The sequence below is a fragment of the Coregonus clupeaformis genome, chromosome 14, assembly GCF_020615455.1.
Source record: "Coregonus clupeaformis isolate EN_2021a chromosome 14, ASM2061545v1, whole genome shotgun sequence".
Taxonomy (NCBI): domain Eukaryota; kingdom Metazoa; phylum Chordata; class Actinopteri; order Salmoniformes; family Salmonidae; genus Coregonus; species Coregonus clupeaformis.
Window position 1 is genome coordinate 25,181,867 of NC_059205.1, and position 20,640 is coordinate 25,202,506.

General features: G+C 44.0%; 1 pseudogene; it reads left to right on the forward strand.

Moving 5' to 3' along the window:
- The first annotated feature begins 14,909 nt into the window (after positions 1-14,909).
- On the forward strand, positions 14,910-16,311 carry LOC121581588 (annotated as a pseudogene).
- The last annotated feature ends 4,329 nt before the right edge of the window (positions 16,312-20,640 follow it).

The following is a 20,640-nucleotide window of genomic DNA, read 5'->3' on the forward strand; positions in this document are numbered from 1 at the left end:
TCCTCATGAGGCCTAGGCCGGGCCGCAAAGCACCAGCCAATCCAGGCAGCACTGGCCCAGGAGACACATGCATATGTATGATCACGCACACACATAAACCACAGCTGGCATCTACAGCAGCATACAGTGCATTTGGAAAGTATTCAGACCCCTTCACCTTTTCCACATTTTGTTACGTTACAGCTTTATTCTGAAATGGACTTTTAATGTTTTATTCCCTCATCAATCTACACACAATACCCCATAATGACAAAGCGAAAAACGGTTTTTAGAAATGTTGGCAAATTTACAACAAAACCCCCCAGAAATACCTTATTTACATAAGTATTCAGACCCTTTGCTATGAGACTCGAAATTGAGCTCAGGTGCATCCTGTTTCAATTGATCATCCTTGAGATGTTTCTACAACATAATTGGAGTCCACCTGTGGTAAATTCAAATGATTGTACATGATTTGGAAAGGCAGACACCTGTCTATATAAGGTCCCACTGTTGACAGTGCATGTCAGAGGAAAAACCAAGCATGAGGTCGAAAGAATTATACGTAGAGCTCCAAGACAGGATTGTGTCGAGGCACAGATCTGGGGAAGGGTACCAAAAAAATGTATGCAGCATGTGGCCTACATCATTCTTAAATGGAAGAAATTTGGAACCACCAAGACTCTTCCTAGAGCTGGCTGCCCGGCCAAATTGAGCAATCGGGGGAGAAGAGCCTTGGTCAGGGAGGTGACCAAGAACCCGATGGTCACTCTGACAGAGCTCCAGTTCCTCTGTGGAGATGGGAGAACCTTCCAGAAGGACAACAATCTCTGCAGCGCTCCACCAATCAGGCCTTTACGGTAGAGTGGCCAGACGGAAGTCCCTCCTCAGTAAAAAGCAGATGACAGCCCGCTTGGAGTTTGCCAAAAGGCACCTAAAGGACTCTCAGACCATGAGAAACAAGATTATCTGGTCTGATGAAACCAAGATTGAACTCTTTGGCCTGAATGCCAAGCATCACATCTGGAGAAAACCTGGCACCATCCCTATGGTGAAGCATGGTGGTGGCAGCATCATGCTGTGGGGATGTTTTTCAGCGGCAGGGACTAGTCAGGATCAAGTGAAAGATGAACGGAGCAAAGTACAGAGAGATCCTTGATGAAAACCTGCTCAGGAGCTCAGACTGGGGCAAAGGTTCACCTTCCAACAGGACAACGACCCTAAGCACACAGCCAAGACAACGCAGGAGTGGCCCAGCCAGAGCCCGGACTTGAACCCGATCGAACATCTCTGGAGAAACATGAAAATAGCTGTGCAGCGACGCTCCCCATCCAACCTAACAGAGCTTGAGAGAATCTGCAGAGACGAAATGGAGAAACTCCCCAAATACAGGTGTGCCAAGCTTGTAGCGTCATACCCAAGAAGACTCGGCTGTAAGAAGACAGGCTGTAATCGCTGCCAAAGCTGCTTCAACAAAGTACTGAGTAAAGAGTCTGAAGAGTATACATTTGCAAACATTTCTAAAAACCTGTTTTTGCTTTGTCATTATGGGGTATTGTGTGTAGATTGATGAGGGGAAAAAATGTAATCAATTTTGGAATAAGACTGTAACGTAACAAAATGTGGGGTCTGAATACTTTCCGAATGCACTGTATGTTTGAGTAAACACTACTTTTGGGAGGGACATAGTTGCAACACTATCTTTGCCATGTGACATTCAGATAGATTGGATGTTAATGATTTCCCCCATCTCACCAACAGCATAGGTTATGGGTCGCTGAAAGGATGAAAAATGGCAGCACTGACCATGGGAAAGAAGAGAGAACCCAAGGACATCGCTTCTAACTCTAACCCTACCTAGCCCTTAGCCCTGACCCTAGCTTTATGTCCACATCTCAGTTCAGCTTAGCCCTGACCCTAGCCTCAAACCTAACCCTAATCCTTTTTTCTTATCATATATTTTATTTAAGTTGTTCTTATTTTGTTTGTGTAAGACAAAATTAAACCATGCCACCTGGCTCTGAACACACGCGCACACACAAATGGCCAGGCTGTTGTCTATACCAGTGGTTCAGTCCGGGAACTTACTCTTGAAAGTTGTAATAGTAGAATACACAAGGTGGGTAGTGCATCATCAGTTCCTCTTGTCATGTTAGTCATTGCATACCTTAGAGAGCTATTTATAACTTGTCAGAAATGTCCAGATCAACTAGCCCATGTCAGCTAACAATTTTTTATTTAGGTTTTTTAACCCATAGATATTGTTGTAATTTTTTAGTCACTCAAATATCACATGAATACACATTAGACATGACAAAATGTGTAGAATTGCAGGAAATAAGCTTTAAACCTGCTAAATTCTCTCCACCGACAAGAGGGGTGTGAACAGTTTGTGTCATGAACCGTGCTTGTGCCCATAGAAATTAAAGTTGCGCATTTGTGCGCGCGCCGGGGGAGCACGGGATGTTCCCCAATGCTAGAAGGGGGACCCTGAGTGAAAAAGTTTGGAACCCCTGGTCTATACCTGCAATTTTCTGACAGGCAATCCAGTGGTCACCCACGTAATGAGGTACATTTGTTTAGGTTCAGTCAGAGAGGAAGAGGCGAAGCGAGAGGGTTCACTCTCATCAAAATCTGTCCAGGATAAGCAGACAGAATTTCCAAATTTGCGACAAAGAAAGGCAATGAAAAGAAAGTAAATGTCAGCCTCAAATAAGATTTTTGTATCGAGGTTAGGGAGACAGGAATGTTGATTTGAACATGAGTAGATGTTGACTTTTGAGAGTATCGTAAGGGCTCTCGGGAGTTCAGCGTTAGAGCGTGATTGAAATTTAAAAGCAATGTTCCCGCGTTAGCGGAGACTGCATTTCACGGTAAATGCTGCCTATGTAGGCTCAATTGGAAATTATCTTAACATTTCTATCACGCAATCTGTAACGCTTCAGCGATTAAATAGAGCCCTAAAACAAAGTTTAATCCACACTGCTGTTCCACTCTGAGAGGAATACCGAGGGTACGAAAAGCACACACAATACCCTGTTATTAAAACACAGAAGAACAACTGTATAATCATTTTTCAAATAGTTCAATATTTCATTGAATTGAGGCAGTAAAAGAAACTGGGAATATAATATAAAGCCACTCAGCTCTCTTTAGAGATTTGACATATTCTACAGGCTTACACAAACATACTGTAAATGTTGCGTGTAAATTCAGAATGTATCAAAACTGTTATGGCTATTCACACTGGATAATGTCCCCATCTTCGGTTGGAGTGCAGAGTAATGAACTGACTCTTATAGAGATTTGCACCTTTTTGATTGTTAATATGGAGCACTGCAAAGGCAGACAAAAGACTCTCCGTATCAGCACAGTGCAGTCCGTCTACTGGAGTCCCCTAATGGGCTCTGTATACAATGCGAAGCACGCAGATACACACACATACACAAACACACACACTTACACACGCGCACACACTCGCACAAGCAGTCACAGACGTACGCAGGCAGGCACATGTGCACACTCAAAACAATGTGGGAATGAATGTGGCCCACACAAAGGCGTGGTAATGAGAGCAATAATCTATTCAGCCAAGGGCCGTCAACGTAGACCTGCTGTGTGTGTGTGTGTGCTTGTGTGTGTTTCTGCATGTGTCCCTGTGTGTGTTTGTCTGTGTGTGTGTGTCTGTGTATGTGCGTGCGTGCGTGTATGCTTCCATGCAAGTGTGTGTGTGTGTCTGTGTATGTGCGTGCGTGTATGCTTCAGTGCAAGTGTGTGTGTCTTTGTGTGTGTGCGTGTGTGTTTGTGCGCTCATGGCTGTGCATGCGTGCCTGCATGTGTGTGTGCATGCATGTGTGAGGCCCTTAGTAGGGACCTGCCTCTCTCTGCCCAACTGACAGGGTACAGCGGCCAGGGCCAGTAAGATTAGAATATAATGGATTGAGCTGGAGCTGAGACAGATGTTAATTACTGATGTGACCTTGTCAGGCATTCAGCTGTCCCCCGTCGCTGTGTGTGGGTGCGTGTTCGTACGTGTGTGTGCTTATTTCTTTGTACTTGTATGTACATTTCTTCAGAAACCTTGAGCACAAGCTAAAGAGGCTCAGATGTACACAATGCCCTGAAGTCACATTTCATTACACAGGTCTATTCAATAGGCTAGCCATGGCTCTGAGAACAAAGAGGGAGTTCTGTACAGCACTCAAACAGCAGCACCTTGGGTTGTTAACACCTCTATACAGTGAGGGAAAAAAGTATTTGATCCCCTGCTGATTTTGTACGTTTGCCCACTGACAAAGACATGATCAGTCTATAATTTTAATGGTATGTTTATTTGAACAGTGAGAGACAGAATAACAACAAAAAAATCCAGAAAAACGCATGTCAAAAATGTTATAAATTGATTTGCATTTTAATGAGGGAAATAAGTATTTGACCCCTCTACAAAACATTACTTAGTACTTGGTGTCAAAACCCTTGTTGGCAATCACAGAGGTCAGACGTTTCTTGTAGTTGGCCACCAGGTTTGCACACATCTCAGGAGGGATTTTGTCCCACTCCTCTTTGCAGATCTTCTCCAAGTCATTAAGGTTTCGAGCCTGACGTTTGGCAACCTCGAACCTTCAGCTCCCCTCCACATATTTTCTATGGGATTAAGGTCTGGAGACTGGCTAGGCCACTCCAGGACCTTAATGTGCTTCTTCTTGAGCCACTCCTTTGTTGCCTTGGCCGTGTGTGGGTCATTGGGTCATTGTCATGTTGGAATAACTAATCACAACCCATTTTCAATGCCCTGGCTGAGGGAAGGAGGTTCTCACCCAAGATTTGACGGTACATGGCCCCGTCCATCGTCCCTTTGACGCGGTGAAGTTGTCCTGTCCCCTTAGCAGAAAAACACCCCCAAAGCATAATGTTTCCACCTCCATGTTTGACGGTGGGGATGGTGTTCTTGGGGTCATAGGCAGCATTCCTCCTCCTCCAAATGATGCCAAAGAGCTCAATTTTGGTCTCATCTCACCACCACTTTCACCCAGTTCTCCTCTGAATCATTCAGATGTTCATTGGCAAACTTCAGACGGGCCTGTATATGTGCTTTCTTGAGCAGGGGGACCTTGCGGGCGCTGCAGGATTTCAGTCCTTCACGGCGTAGTGTGTTACCAATTACTTTCTTGGTGACTATGGTCCCAGCTGCCTTGAGATCATTGACAAGATCCTCCCGTGTAGTTCTGGACTAATTCCTCACCGTTCTCATGATCATTGCAACTCCACGAGGTGAGATCTTGCATGGAGCCCCAGGCCGAGGGAGATTGACAGTTCTTTTGTGTTTCTTCCATTTGCAAATAATCACATCAACTGTTGTCACCTTCTCACCAAGCTGCTTGGCGATGGTCTTGTAGCCCATCCCAGCCTTGTGTAGGTCTACAATCTTGTCCCTGACATCCCTTGGAGAGCTCTTTGGTCTTGGCCATGGTGGAGAGTTTGGAATCTGATTGATTGGTTGGCTCTGTGGAGAGGTGTCTTTTATACAGGTAACAAACTGAGATTAGGAGCACTCCCTTTAAGAGTGTGCTCCTAATCTCAGCTCGTTACCTGTATAAAAGACACCTGGGAGCCAGAAATCTTTCTGATTGAGAGGGGGTCAAATACTTATTTCCCTCATTAAAATGCAAATAAATTTATAACATTTTTGACATGCATTTTTCTGGATTTTTTTGTTGTTATTCTGTCTCTCACTGTTCAAATAAACCTACCATTACAATTATAGACTGATAATTTCTTTGTCAGTGGGCAAACATACAAAATCAGCAGGGGATCAAATACTTTTTTCCCTCACTGTATCTATCAACAGACTTTTTTTCCCCATCAATGAAATTGTTTGCATCATTTCCAATTACTCAGCCATTCCTGAACCTGTGTCCAAAAACAAGCTACATATGGACAGTACCAAAACAAATGATCTAATGATTCTGTCTCTTCGCAGCAAAATCTGCAGAGCTGGGATGCTTGTATCCCCCAAATACATAATATTGGTTGCAAGAATTTTTTATAATCATTTAAATTGTAAAACTCTAAGTTCATAAACCATGTGACATGGAATCGAAAATCTCTTAACAACTATTTAGCAATCTATATGGCACAGCTGTCAATTTTGTGGTCCTTAAATGAAACTGGTATACTTTTTTATTAATCGCAATTTTCTTTAACCAATTTTGGTCTTTAATGCAGGGCCGACAGAACATTTCCACTTGTCTCTTCCATTTTTGCGGTAATGCTGCAATTAGTTGGTTGTCATTTTTAGTAGAGCAGACATCTTCATATATTTTTGTTAGCTGCATTTGTGGCATACCTCCACCAGTCCTATTTACGATATCATTTACAAAGATTACACTGTTGTTGTTTTTTTAAATATACTTTTTTTAATCAATTAGTATATTTTATTTGTTGTAATATTTGTTCAGTCTTTTCTGGTGGATTAAACAGAAATTGCAACCAACTTTCTATGGCTTGTTTTAAAAATAGCTATATTTGGGAGAATATTTAGTTTTCAAATAACCAAAAGTGAGAGGTTGTAATCTTAATAAAGGGAAACGTGGGGGGAGACATTCTTACTAATCTGCTAGAGAACCAGTTCGGATTTAAGTATAACTTTTGTATGACTGAAGCCTTTAGTGAGAGGTCTAATGCTTTAATATTTAATAATTTCTGCCCTCCGAATTCATATTCATTATATAAATAGGCCCATTTAATTTTGTCTGACTTGCCAGTCCAAATGAAATGGAATATTTTCTGCTCATATAATTTAAAAAACTACTCGCTAGGTGTAGGCAGGGCCATAAGCAAATAGGTAAACTGGGATATGACTAAAGGTGATTTTTCCACAAATTGACAGGTATTTTCCTTTCTATGGTAGCAAGATCTATTTTTGCTAACTTTCTATTAAAATGTATTGTAGTGAGATCATTTCTTTCTTTCAGGATATGAATACCGAGTATGTCCACTTCACCGTCAGACCAATTTATTGGTAAACTACACGGTTATGTAAAAGCTGTATTTTTTTGTGATCCAAAACGTAATATAGTACACATCATAATTTGGTTGTAATCCAGAGAGGTTAGAAAAATTATCTTGATCCTCTATGAGGCTGTGGAAGGATACAAATTGTGGATTTAAAAGGAAACATGAATCATCAGTGTACAAAGACACCTTTGTTTTTAAGCCCTAGATTTCTAGGCCCTTGATATTATTGTGGATTTTAATAGCTAACATTTCGATGGCCATAATAAATAGATATGCCGACAGTGGACAACCTTGTTTTACTCCTCTTGACAGTTTAATACTTTCTGAGAAGTAGCCATTATTTACTATTTTACACCTAGGGTTACCATACACAACTTTAACCCATTGTATAAGAGATTCTCCAAAATTGAAATATTCCAGTCATTTATATATAAATTCCAGTCGTACCTCCCGAGTGGCGCAGTGGTCTAAGGCAGAATCCAGGCTCTGTTGTAGCCGGCCATGACCGGGAGACCCATGGGGCGGCGCACAATTGGTCCAGGGTAGGGGAGGGAATGGCCGGCAGGGATGTAGCTCAGTTGGTAGAGCATGGCATTTGCAACGCCAGGGTTGTGGGTTCAATTCCCACGGGGGGCCAGTATGAAAATAATGTATGCACTCACTAACTGTAACTCGCTCTGGATAAGAGTGTCTGCTAAATGACTAAAATGTACTTTATCAGAAGCCTTTTCAAAGTCAGCTATTTTTTCATCGTGTTCTAATGTTTCCAATACTTGTCTTATATTATCTCCAATGTATCTTCCATGTAAAAAAAAAACTGTCTATTTAGGATGAATAACATCCGACAATACCTTTTTAATTCTATGCATTTTGCTATAATTTTTTGCATCACAACACTGTAAGGGGCCTCCAATTTTTTAAATGGACTGGATCTTTATATTTACCACTTTGGTCCTGTTTCAGTAATAATGAAATCAGACCTTCTTGTTGAGTATCTGATAATCTACCATTTATATAGGAGTGGTTAAAACATGATAATAACAGTCCTCTGAGTACAGAATAAAAGGTTTGGTATACCTCAACTGGTATGCCATCCAGCCCTGAAGTTTTCCCGGACTTAAAGGCTTTAATTGCGTCAAGAAGTTCCTCCTCTATAATTTGGCCTTCACAAGAGTCTTTCTGTACAGCTGTTAACTTTACATTACCAGTAGAAAAAAATCCTTACAATTAACTTCAGTTAGTGGAGATGGAGGAGACTGAAACTAAAACATATGCTTAAAGTACTTTTCTTTCTCTTTCAAAATATTGTTTGGTGAATCATGGTGACTCCATCATTTCTAACAAGTTTCAGTAAATTCAGGAGCATTTCTATGTTGAAGATTAAAAAAGAATTTGGTGCATTTTCCCCATATTCCATTCGGTTTGCTTTACTTTTATAATATATTATACTTGATCTTTCTTGAATAAGTTCCTCCATTTCTTTTGGTTTTTCCTCTAATGTATTCTGTGCCTCTATGGTACAGTTTTTATTGCTATCTATCTGTACCGTTAGACCCTCTTTTTCCTTTGTTAACATGAATTATTTTGACCTAAATTGCTTTTGTTTTAAAGATGAGTATTGAATTGCATGGCCTCTAAAGGCACATTTAAAAGTGTCCCATACAATAAGGGGATCTGCTGTACCTATACTAAATCGGAAAAAGTTATAAAATAAGTTGTCATCCAATAGGCTTTGATTAAATTTCCAATATCCTTGCTCACATGGAAATTCTGTAAGAGTAATGTATATGCCAATTATTTGATGGTCCATCATTAGACTTTGTCATCAGCCTCACCAACTCAAGCAACCTATGATACAGTGCATCACACACACACACACACACACACACACACACACCTTGACAGTAATTTACAGGCATCTCGGTGGCAAGTAAAATTCTGTATATAATATTACAGTACACCTACTGTAATGACACACAGTACAATACTGTAACATGTACTGTATTATACTGTAAAAAAAGTCATTGCTACCATAATCAGAATGAATGAATGAATTAATTAATATTGTGCTGTATTCTGGGGGGTGGAATTACAGTACCATTAGAAAAACAGATATTTTTCCACAATGCACCATAATTTACAGTATGCTGCAGTACTTTTTTTTACTGTTAATAATACGTAAAATTATCAAATAAATTACAGTTTTCCATTACAGTGTAGAGATACAGACATCAGAAGCAACATACACTACATGCTTTACTAAGTAGCTGTCTGTGTACAATCAAAGAAAGTAGATTTCAAACCTTCATTTCAACAATGATAGGCTATCTTTAGAGACTGTATACATTCCTAGACCTATCTTTTGCATGGTCCTTTCTCTTGTCTTTCCAACTAGGGTCCACTGGAAGGAGCTTCATGCTGAAAACATGAGGGTGATTGATGGCAATATACATGTACAGTAGTGATGACTACAGACGTATTTCTGCTCTGCTGCAGGTGCCCAGGACCATCAGGAGAACAAGTGTCAGCTACAAAAGTGACCAGGTAACGATGAGTGGAGGAGAGTAGAGGAGGGGAGGATGAGAAAAAAAGAGAGGATGGGAGGAGGGGAGGAGTGCTGGGGGAGGAGGGTGTAGGGCAAAAGAGGATCTGTTGTTTCTCCAATGTGGAGAACAGTTGGTGTGTGGTGGATATTGTTAGGGGACAAACACACTGGCTGTGTCCCAAATGGCACCCTATTCCCTATGTAGTACACTACTTTTGACCACGGCCCTGGGCCCATAGGGCTTTGGTCAAAAGCAGTGCACTATATAAGGAATATATATAAGGAATAGGGTCCCACATATACCTTCACCCTCCACTATCACAGCCAGAAGGCCACCAGATGTCCTCTTTCCACTCGTGGTCGGTGTCACTAAAGTACCGGAGAGAAAAATACATATGGAATGGCACATCTGGGAGCTGGGAGACTCATTTGCTGGGTACGTCTGAGTGACCTCTGTCTGTCTGCGTGTGTGTTATGTGTGTGCGTGCGTGCTCGGGTGTGTGGGGAGAGAAAGAGTTACTGTAGTCACCCAACAGTTTATTAAGTCCCCCAACACACTCCTAAAATGGAGTGGTACAACGCGGTGAGATACAACTGCCATTATATTCTTCTTTTTATTTAATTACGTTTATTGACCATAGATTACGCAATACAACAGCAGCAGTGTTGTACCTGTATACATGATTATATGTACTATTATTATTACTACTGAAATTACTTTCTTTCATTATCCTCATTGCATTGTACTGTATTTACTGAAATGCTGTACCACTATACTGCTTTGGCAATATCTACAAATTGTATTTCATGCCAATAAAGCAATCTGAATTTGAATTTGAGAGAGAGAGATAGATGGAGAGAGAGGGAGATAGAGAGAGAGAGAGGGGGAGAGAGGGTTTAATAGGTAAAACCACAGGAGGTTGGAGCACAATGCAGGATGCAGACGGAGTCAGCTAACAACCCGTGACCACAGCGTAATTATAAACCTACGGCGAAGATGACAAACAACAACAGAGAGGAGAGGGATGAGAGAGAGAGACAGAGAGACAGAGAGACAGAGAGAGAAAGAGAGAGAGAACCTTGGTGTTGTACTTTACTATTTTACAAAGAGAAAGAGACAGAGAGAGAGAGAGAGAGAGAGAGAGAGAGAGAGAGAGAGAACCTTGGTGTACTATTTTACTAAGGGAATCCAACAGAGAAAGTCACTGTGATTCCCTGTAGACAAAATCATTACGCTTTTAGTCCCAAATCCTTTCTCATTTGGGGGCTCTGGGTGTAACAAACAATATCAAGTGTAAAGAAGAAATGGTGGGTGGCTGGTGGAGGGGGAGGCCTACTGAGTGTGTCCCAGTCGAAGTGCCTGAATCTGGGCCACGAGCAGAGCGGTGGCAGCCTCTCACTGGCTCTGGTGGAATGAGATGTGACTGGGGCTGGATGGTGATTCATGTGACGCTGAGTTTGGGGGTGCGCGTGTGTGTTCTAGGCTAGCAGGAGAAGATCAATCCAGAGGCAGACTGCCGGAGACAATCTGATTACTGTTCCCCTCACGCTTTTCATCTTCATTCTGCTCAGAGCTCACCGGCCACCCTATGGCCACCTGTCCTTGAGGATCCAGAGGAGGGTGACAACACAACATCACAACCTACAGTACACCTGGCATCTAACTAGCCTCTATCTTCTGCTCAACCTATTTAGATTTTGGCCATAGATTTGGCTCTACTTATACCATTGTATGGTGATTACAGGGTACAGAGGGGAGTCTTACAGCCAAAGACATAGACATATAAAATGACAATCCTGACAATACTGGACTATGGCGATATAGTTTACAGGCTTGCCTCCCTCAATAAACTAGACGTCATTTATCAATCAATCAATCAATCAATTTTATTTTATATAGCCCTTCTTACATCAGCTAATATCTCGAAGTGCTGTACAGAAACCCAGCCTAAAACCCCAAACAGCTAGTAATGCAGGTGTAGAAGCACGGTGGCTAGGAAAAACTCCCTAGAAAGGCGAAAACCTAGGAAGAAACCTAGAGAGGAACCAGGCTATGAGGGGTGGCCAGTCCTCTTCTGGCTGTGCCGGGTGAAGATTATAACAGAACCATGCCAAGATGTTCAAAAATGTTCATAAGTGACAAGCATGGTCAAATAATAATCAGGAATAAATCTCAGTTGGCTTTTCATAGCCGATCATTAAGAGTTGAAAACAGCAGGTCTGGGACAGGTAGGGGTTCCATAACCGCAGGCAGAACAGTTGAAACTGGAATAGCAGCAAGGCCAGGCGGACTGGGGACAGCAAGGAGTCACCACGGCCGGTAGTCCCGACGTATGGTCCTAGGTGCTCAGGTCTCTCAGTTGGCTTTTCATAGCCGATCATTAAGAGTTGAAAACAGCAGGTCTGGGACAGGTAGGGGTTTCCGTAACCGCAGGCAGAACAGTTGAAACTGGAATAGCAGCAAGGCCAGGCGGACTGGGGACAGCAAGGTGTCATCATGCCCGGTAGTCCTGACGTATGGTCCTAGGGGCTCAGGTTCTCAGAGAGAAAGAGAGAACGAGATAATTAGAGAGAGCATACTTAAATTCACACAGGACACTGGATAAGACAGGAGAAGTACTCCAGGTATAACCAACTAACCCCAGCCCCCGACACATAAACTACTGCAGCATAAATACTGGAGGCTGAGACAGGAGCGGTCCGGAGACACTGTGGCCCCATCCGAAGAAACCCCGGACAGGGCCAAACAGGAAGGATATAACCCCACCCACTCTGCCAAAGCACAGCCCCCGCACCACTAGAGGGATATCCTCAACCACCAACTTACAATCCTGAGACAAGGCCGAGTATAGCCCACAGAGGTCTCCACCACAGCACAAACCAAGGGGGCGCCAACCCAGACAGGAAGATCACGTCAGTAACTCAACCCACTCAAGTGACGCACCCCTCCCAGGGACGGCATGAAAGAGCACCAGCAAGCCAGTGACTCAGCCCCTGCAACAGGGTTAGAGGCAGAGAACCCCAGTGGAGAGGGGAACCGGCCCGGCAGAGACAGCAAGGGCTGTTCGTTGCTCCAGAGCCTTTCCGTTCACCTTCACACTCCTGGGCCAGACTACACTCAATCATATGACCTACTGAAGAGATAAGTCTTCAGTAAAGACTTAAAGGTTGAGACCGAGTCTGCGTCTCTCACATGGGTAGGCAGACTGTTCCATAAAAATGGAGATCTATAGGAGAAAGCCCTGCCTCCCGCTGTTTGCTTAGAAATTCTAGGGACAATTAGGAGGCCTGCGTCTTGTGACCGTAGCGTACGTATTGGTATGTACGGCAGGACCAACTCGGAAAGATAGGTAGGAGCAAGCCCATGTAACGCTTTATAGGTTAACAGTAAAACCTTGAAATCAGCCCTTGCCTTAACAGGAAGCCAGTGTAGGGAAGCTAGCACTGGAGTAATATGATCAAATTTCTTGGTTCTAGTCAGGATTCTAGCAGCCGTATTTAGCACTAACTGAAGTTTATTTAGTGCTTTATCCGGGTAGCCGGAAAATAGAGCATTGCAGTAGTCTAACCTAGAAGTAACAAATGCATGGATTAATTTTTCTGCATCATTTTTGGACAGAAAATTTCTGATTTTTGCAATGTTACGTAGATGGAAAAAAGCTGTCCTTGAAACAGTCTTGATATGTTCGTCAAAAGAGAGATCAGGGTCAAGAGTAACGCTCGAGGTCCTTCACAGTTTTATTTGAGACGACTTTACAACCATCAAGATGAATTGTCAGATTTAACAGAAGATCTCTTTGTTTCTTGGGACCTAGAACAAGCATCTCTGTTTTGTCCGAGTTTAAAAGTAAAAAGTTTTCAGCCATCCACTTCCTTATGTCTGAAACACAGGCTTCTAGCGAGGGCAATTTTGGGGGCTTCACCATGTTTCATTGAAATGTACAGCTGTGTGTCATCCGCATAGCAGTGAAAGTTAACATTATGTTTTCGAATAACATCCCCAAGAGGTAAAATATATAGTGAAAACAATAGTGGTCCTAAAACGGAACCTTGAGGAACACCGAAATGTACAGTTGATTTGTCGGAGGACAGACCATTCACAGAGACAAACTGATATCTTTCCGACAGGTAAGATCTAAACCAGGCCAGAACTTGTCCGTGTAGACCAATTTGGGTTTCCAGTCTCTCCAAAAGAATGTGGTGATCGATGGTGTCAAAGGCAGCACTAAGGTCTAGTAGCACGAGGACAGATGCAGAGCCTCGGTCTGACGCCATTAAAAGGTCATTTACCACCTTCACAAGTGCAGTCTCAGTGCTATGATGGGGTCTAAAACCAGACTGAAGCATTTCGTACACATTGTTTGTCTTCAGAAAGGCAGTGAGTTGCTGCGCAACAGCTTTTTCTAAAATCACACTGCTATCCACTTTGTTACCAGTGCCCCCTGCAACTTTGTCACATTGTGACCTTTACACCCTGGTCAACTGGCCCTCGTTACATACACAACGTCAGACCCACTGGTACCAATTTATTTACATGTCCCTCAGCTCACTCTCCCCTCTACTTCAGCTCACTCTTCAATATCTCCACTACCAATAGCAACCTGCGCTCTGGTAGATGTATCACACTGGTCATTCCCAAAGCCTGCACTTCCTTTGGCCGTCATTCATTCCAGTTTTCCTCCACCAACGACAGGAACGAGCTGTAAAAGAACCTCAAACTTGATACATTCATCTCTTTCAAAAACATATTGACTGAGCTGCTGTCTGATCAATGTACCTGCTGATCATTAAGTCTGCTGTGTTGCCTTGGACGTTTCTGCTCTAACCCACTGTACATTTCTTATTGTTGTTTATTTGATGAATTTGTACCTTTCCTCTGTACAGCGTTTTATTTATTTTTAGTGGTATTGTGTGTTGTCCTGTTCACTGTTGCAATGTTATTTAAATGAGTACTGGTTCTCAATGGACTTATCTTATTTATTATGGTAAATAAAGGTTAAATAAAATAAAGAAAGAAACATAGCAAGGTAGAGCCATGTCTACACACCAACCGTACTCCATTCCTTACTCGTGAGAAAAGTTGGATTGGGTCCAGGGATTTAGGTGTGTGGGAGTTAGTGCACAGACCAGAGAGACGATGGTGGGATGAGAAGAATATCACCAGTCTTTTTTAGTGAACAATTATAGATGACAGGACTGAAATGTTGGTATTTTTGTTCTGCCTTTTAATAGCTTAGTCTAACAAAGGGACCAGCTTTTAATTGAAGATAATATCCTATGCTTCTTTGATACTTTAAATCACTTTGTATGTGTTTGAAAGCTCTGACTGTAGACCTCCAAAGCTGATTAGCCTTTATAACATGGCGCTTTGAAGCGAGGAGCGGTCGACATCTTGAATTGGAGTAAGAAATCACTCCTCATGGCCTGTTATGACTGAGAGGCTGCCATCATGATTGGAGGATTGTTCATCTACAACCACAAGGGGGAGGTGCTGATCTCCCGCGTCTACCGCGATGACATAGGGCGCAATGCGGTGGATGTGTTCCGCGTGAACGTGATCCATGCGCGGCAGCAGGTACGCTCGCCGGTCACCAACATCGCCCGCACCAGCTTCTTCCACGTCAAACGCTCCAACATCTGGCTGGCGGCAGTCACCAAGCAGAATGTCAACGCCGCTATGGTGTTCGAGTTCCTCTGCAAGATGTGCGACGTCATGACAGCCTACTTCGGCAAGATCAGCGAGGAGAACATCAAGAACAACTTTGTGCTGATCTACGAGCTGCTGGACGAGATCCTGGACTTTGGCTACCACCAGAACTCGGAGACTGGCGCACTGAAGACCTTCATCACTCAAACGGGCATCAAGAGCCAGTCCAAGGAGGAGCAGTCTCAGATCACCAGTCAGGTGACTGGGCAGATCGGCTGGCGTTGCGTGGGCATCAAGTACCGTCGCAACGATCTTTTCCTGGACGTGCTGGAGAGTGTCAACCTGCTGATGTCTCCACAAGGTCAGGTGCTGAGCGCCCACGTCTCGGGCCGCGTGGTGATGAAGAGCTACCTGAGCGGCATGCCAGAGTGCAAATTTGGCATGAACGACAAGATCGTCATCGACAAACAGGGCAAGGGGGGCGCCACTGATGAGACGGCAGGCAAGAGTGGCGGTGGTGGCGGTAAGCAATCCATAGCCATTGACGACTGTACATTCCACCAGTGTGTGCGTCTCAGCAAGTTTGACGCTGAGCGCAGCATCAGCTTCTTTCCTCCGGACGGAGATTGTGAGCTCATGAGGTACCGCTCCACCAAGGACATCATCCTACCCTTCCGTGTCATCCCCCTTGTCAGGGAGGTGGGCCGCACCTAGCTTGAGGTCAAGGTGGTCATTAAGTCCAACTTCAAGCCCTCGCTTCTGGCTCAGAAGATTGAGGTGCGCATCCCCACCCCTCTCAACACCAGCGGGGTCCTGGGTGATCTGCATGAAGGGCAAGGCCAAGTACAAAGCCAGCGAAAACGCCATTGTCTGGAAGATCAAGCGTATGGCAGGGATGAAGGAGTCTCAGATCAGTGCCGAGATTGAGCTGCTGCCCACCAATGACAAGAAGAAGTGGGCGCGCCCTCCCATCTCCATGAACTTTGAGGTGCTATTTGCTCCGTCCAGGCTCAAGGTGCGCTACCTGAAGGTGTTCGAGCCCAAGCTGAACTACAGTGACCACGATGTCATCAAATGGGTGCGGTACATCGGCCGCAGCGGCATCTACGAGACATGCTGCTAACTGCCCCCTCGCGATCGGGTGAAAAGAGGGGCACAACAGGAAGGAGGCTGGAACAAGGGAGGGAGCGAAAGACAACAACATGGGATCGCTACCTTCCCATCACTTCTGTTTTTTCAGTCTTTTTTTCCAATGGGCTGACAAATGAAAACAAAACAACAAACAGGACCATGCGTTCAAAAGTATTGAAAATTATGAAATGATTAAACGCATGTATGTATAAATAATGCAAACGTCCTGTGGAGTACAAAAAAAGACCATCTGCATCTAAAGGGTCTTTTCCCTCTTTTAATCTAAACAAAAACTACATTCCACCCCCATGACATGTAGTTTCTTCATGTAGTACTACTGAGCAGAGCCACATAGGGCTCTGGTCAAATTAAAGCCACAAGTTAGATTACCATAATAGTCTACTATTCCTCAACCCCATCTATTCCTCATGGCACTGAATTAGTTGGACGACTGTCCCCCTTGCCCATAACCACAGATCTAGGATCAGATTACGCACCATACCCTCAATCCTAATGTATTAGGAGGATAGAAAAAGTATCTGACCATGTGTCATTGGCTTAGGGGTAACTGCTACCCTCCCTCTCTTGATGCTGGCGTAGTAGTGTGTGTGTTGCTCTTCTGTTCTCCTGTTGCAACTAACACGTCTCCTGTCCCACCTCTCTCTCCCCAGCCCTGCCCCTGTATCTGAATATCCAACTAACACGTCTCCTGTCCCACCTCTCTCTCCCCAGCCCTGCCCCTGTATCTGTATATACAACTAACACGTCTCCTGTCCCACCTCTCTCTCCCCAGCCCTGCCCCTGTATCTGTATATCCAACTAACACGTCTCCTGTCCCACCTCTCTCTCCCCAGCCCTGCCCCTGTATCTGTATATCCAACTAACACGTCTCCTGTCCCACCTCTCTCTCCCCAGCCCTGTCCCTGTATCTGTATATCCAACTAACACGTCTCCTGTCCCACCTCTCTCTCCCCAGCCCTGTCCCTGTATCTGTATATCCAACTAACACGTCTCCTGTCCCACCTCTCTCTCCCCAGCCCTGCCCCTGTATCTGTATATCCAACTAACACGTCTCCTGTCCCACCTCTCTCTCCCCAGCCCTGCCCCTGTATCTGTATATCCAACTAACATGTCTCCTGTCCCACCTCTCTCTCCCCAGCCCTGCCCCTGTATCTGTATATCCAAATAACACGTCTCCTGTCCCACCTCTCTCTCCCCAGCCCTGCCCCTGCCCCTGTATCTGTATATCCAACTAACACGTCTCCTGTCCCACCTCTCTCTCCCCAGCCCTGCCCCTGTATCTGTATATCCAACTAACACGTCTCCTGTCCCACCTCTCTCTCCCCAGCCCTGCCCCTGTATCTGTATATCCAACTAACACGTCTCCTGTCCCACCTCTCTCTCCCCAGCCCTGCCCCTGTATCTGTATATCCAACTAACACGTCTCCTGTCCCACCTCTCTCTCCCCAGCCCTGCCCCTGTATCTTTATATCCAAATAACACGTCTCCTGTCCCACCTCTCTCTCCCCAGCCCTGCCCCTGCCCCTGTATCTGTATATCCAACTAACACGTCTCCTGTCCCACCTCTCTCTCCCCAGCCATGCCCCTGTATCTGTATATCCAACCGGCGGAGTTACTCTTTAGCCTAGTGAGTAGTTTGCAGCAGTATGCAGTGTAGATGCATCCATTAAGTGTCATGCCATTTTATACGTTTTGATTTGATAACACCCCGCCTTCCCTGAGTATATTAGTCATGAATCGTCGTGTTTTTGTATTTAGTGCTTTGTTGTGCTGCTCTAAAGCTCTCTGGCCCCCATTCCATCTCGCTCTCTCGCTGTCTTTTCCTGCACTCAAGTCCTCTACTATTTCCAATAGCTGTTAGTGTTATGATTCCTCTATTGACGCAGATATAATAATGAAGATTTTTTTATCTGTGGTTCCTGTCGTTTTCTGTCTAAGTGCTGCAGAGATTCCTTCTGTGTGACCAAAATTGTCGGTTTTAGGAACAAACTAAATGAATCGACCATAAACTGAGAACGGGATACATCTGTCTGAATATAAATATATCTAAACACATTTCTATATTGTATGAAGGGTGAAAATGTGCTATCGAGCAGAGCCAGTTGTTACGGTCTCAAGAGTCTGCTGTTAGTGACGGTGTCTGTGTAGGAGACTCAGTTGAGCGGATCTCTGTGTGTGTGTGTGTTGCTATTCTTCCCCAGGACCACGATCTGCTCAACATCTTTTAGGAGTCATCTTTTATGACCCTCCCATAAGCTTTACATTAGCATGGGTGTATTTCTTGGCCAGTTAGTTCACCCAAATTGCAATGACATTGGTTTCCTTGCCCTGTGGGCCAGTCTATGGACAAGGTATGACAACAACATGCTTTGGTTTGGTTTCCCTTGCACTGTTGTCACATGGTAGCATTTTGGCATTAGTGGCACAGGTCTCATTCGGGTCATTTGACCGATATTGGCATTTGTCGCGCATCAGTATGAAAAATGTGTGCGCTCACTGGCTGTAAGTCGCTCTGGATAGGAGCGTCTGCGAAATGACTAAAATGTAAAATGTAACATACTGCAGGTTGGTAATAGCTTCTAAAATGAGAACATTAAGCATTTTGTCAACTTGTCTTGAGGAGAGAGGAGAGATTTGGTAAGTAGTTAACACACACACCCCCACACATAACTAATCACTGTGTTTGCTCAGTGTGGGGGCTGATGGAAGATGTTTTGAGTGGGCTATTTTTAAACCATTTAAAGAACCATGCCCAGAGAACACAGCAGAACCAAACCTTTCAGACCTGGAAACCACCACTGGTGAGGGACCCTGTGAGTAGCAGGCACACACTTAGGTACATACTCACACACGTACACACTCCGGTTCACACAGCAGGTAGACATTCACTTATGGACCACATGTAAGATTCTGTATTTATTTTCTTAGTCAACCTTGTGTTCTTGTTTCTTTGTGTTCTTGAACGTAGCACTGTCTTTCATTTTTGTTCATTGATTTCACCTGTGTAAGTTACTCACCTGGTCTCATTAGCTCCTTATTTAGTTCAGTTTATTCTGTTTGTGCCTTGTGAGGTATTGTTTATTTTTTTTAATGTTTTTTTTTTATGTTATTTTATTTTAGGGGGTAGACCAGCTTTAATATTGCAGATAGATTGTAACTTCCATCATTGTTATTGTCTGCATCACTTCCAATCCCCCATATGTTTTTTTTTCTCACAAATATATACAGTGAGGGAAAAAAGTATTTGATCCCCTGCTGATTTTGTACGTTTGCCTACTGACAAAGAAATGATCAGTCTATAATTTTAATGGTAGGTTTATTTGAACAGTGAGAGACAGAATAACAACAACAAAAATCCAGAAAAACAAATGTCAAAAATGTTATAAATTGATTTGGATTTTAATGAGGGAAATAAGTATTTGACCCCTCTGCAAAACATGACTTAGTACTTGGTGGCAAAACCCTTGTTGGCAATCACAGAGGTCAGACGTTTCTTGTAGTTGGCCACCAGGTTTGCACACATCTCAGGAGGGATTTTGTCTCACTCCTCTTTGCAGATCTTCTTCAAGTCATTAAGGTTTCGAGGCTGACGTTTGGCAACTCGAAACTTCAGCTCCCTCCACAGATTTTCTATGGGATTAAGGTCTGGAGACTGGCTAGGCCACTCCAGGACCTTAATGTGCTTCTTCTTGAGCCACTCCTTTGTTGCCTTGGCTGTGTGTTTTGGGTCATTGTAATGCTGGAATACCCATCCACGACCCATTTTCAATGCCCTGGCTGAGGGAAGGAGGTTCTCACCCAATATTTGATGGTACATGGCCCCGTCCATCGTCCCTTTGATGCGGGGTGAAGTTGTACTGTCCCCTTAGCAGAAAAACACCCCCAAAGCATAATGTTTCCACCTCCATGTTTGACGGTAGGGATGGTGTTCTTGGGGTCATAAGCAGCATTCCTCCTCCTCTAAACACGGCGAGTTGAGTTGAAGCCAAAGAGCTCCATTTTGGTCTCATCTGACCACAACACTTTCACCCAGTTCTCCTCTGAATCATTCAGATGTTCATTGGCAAACTTCAGACGGGCATGTATATGTGTTTTCTTGAGCAGGGGGACCTTGCGGGCTCTGCAGGATTTCAGTCCTTCACGACGTAGTGTGTTACCAATTGTTTTCTTGGTGACTATGGTCCCAGCTGCCTTGAGATCATTGACAAGATCCTCCCGTGTAGTTCTGGGCTGATTCCTCACCGTTCTCATGATCATTGCAACTCCACGAGGTGAGATATTGCATGGAGCCCCAGGCCGA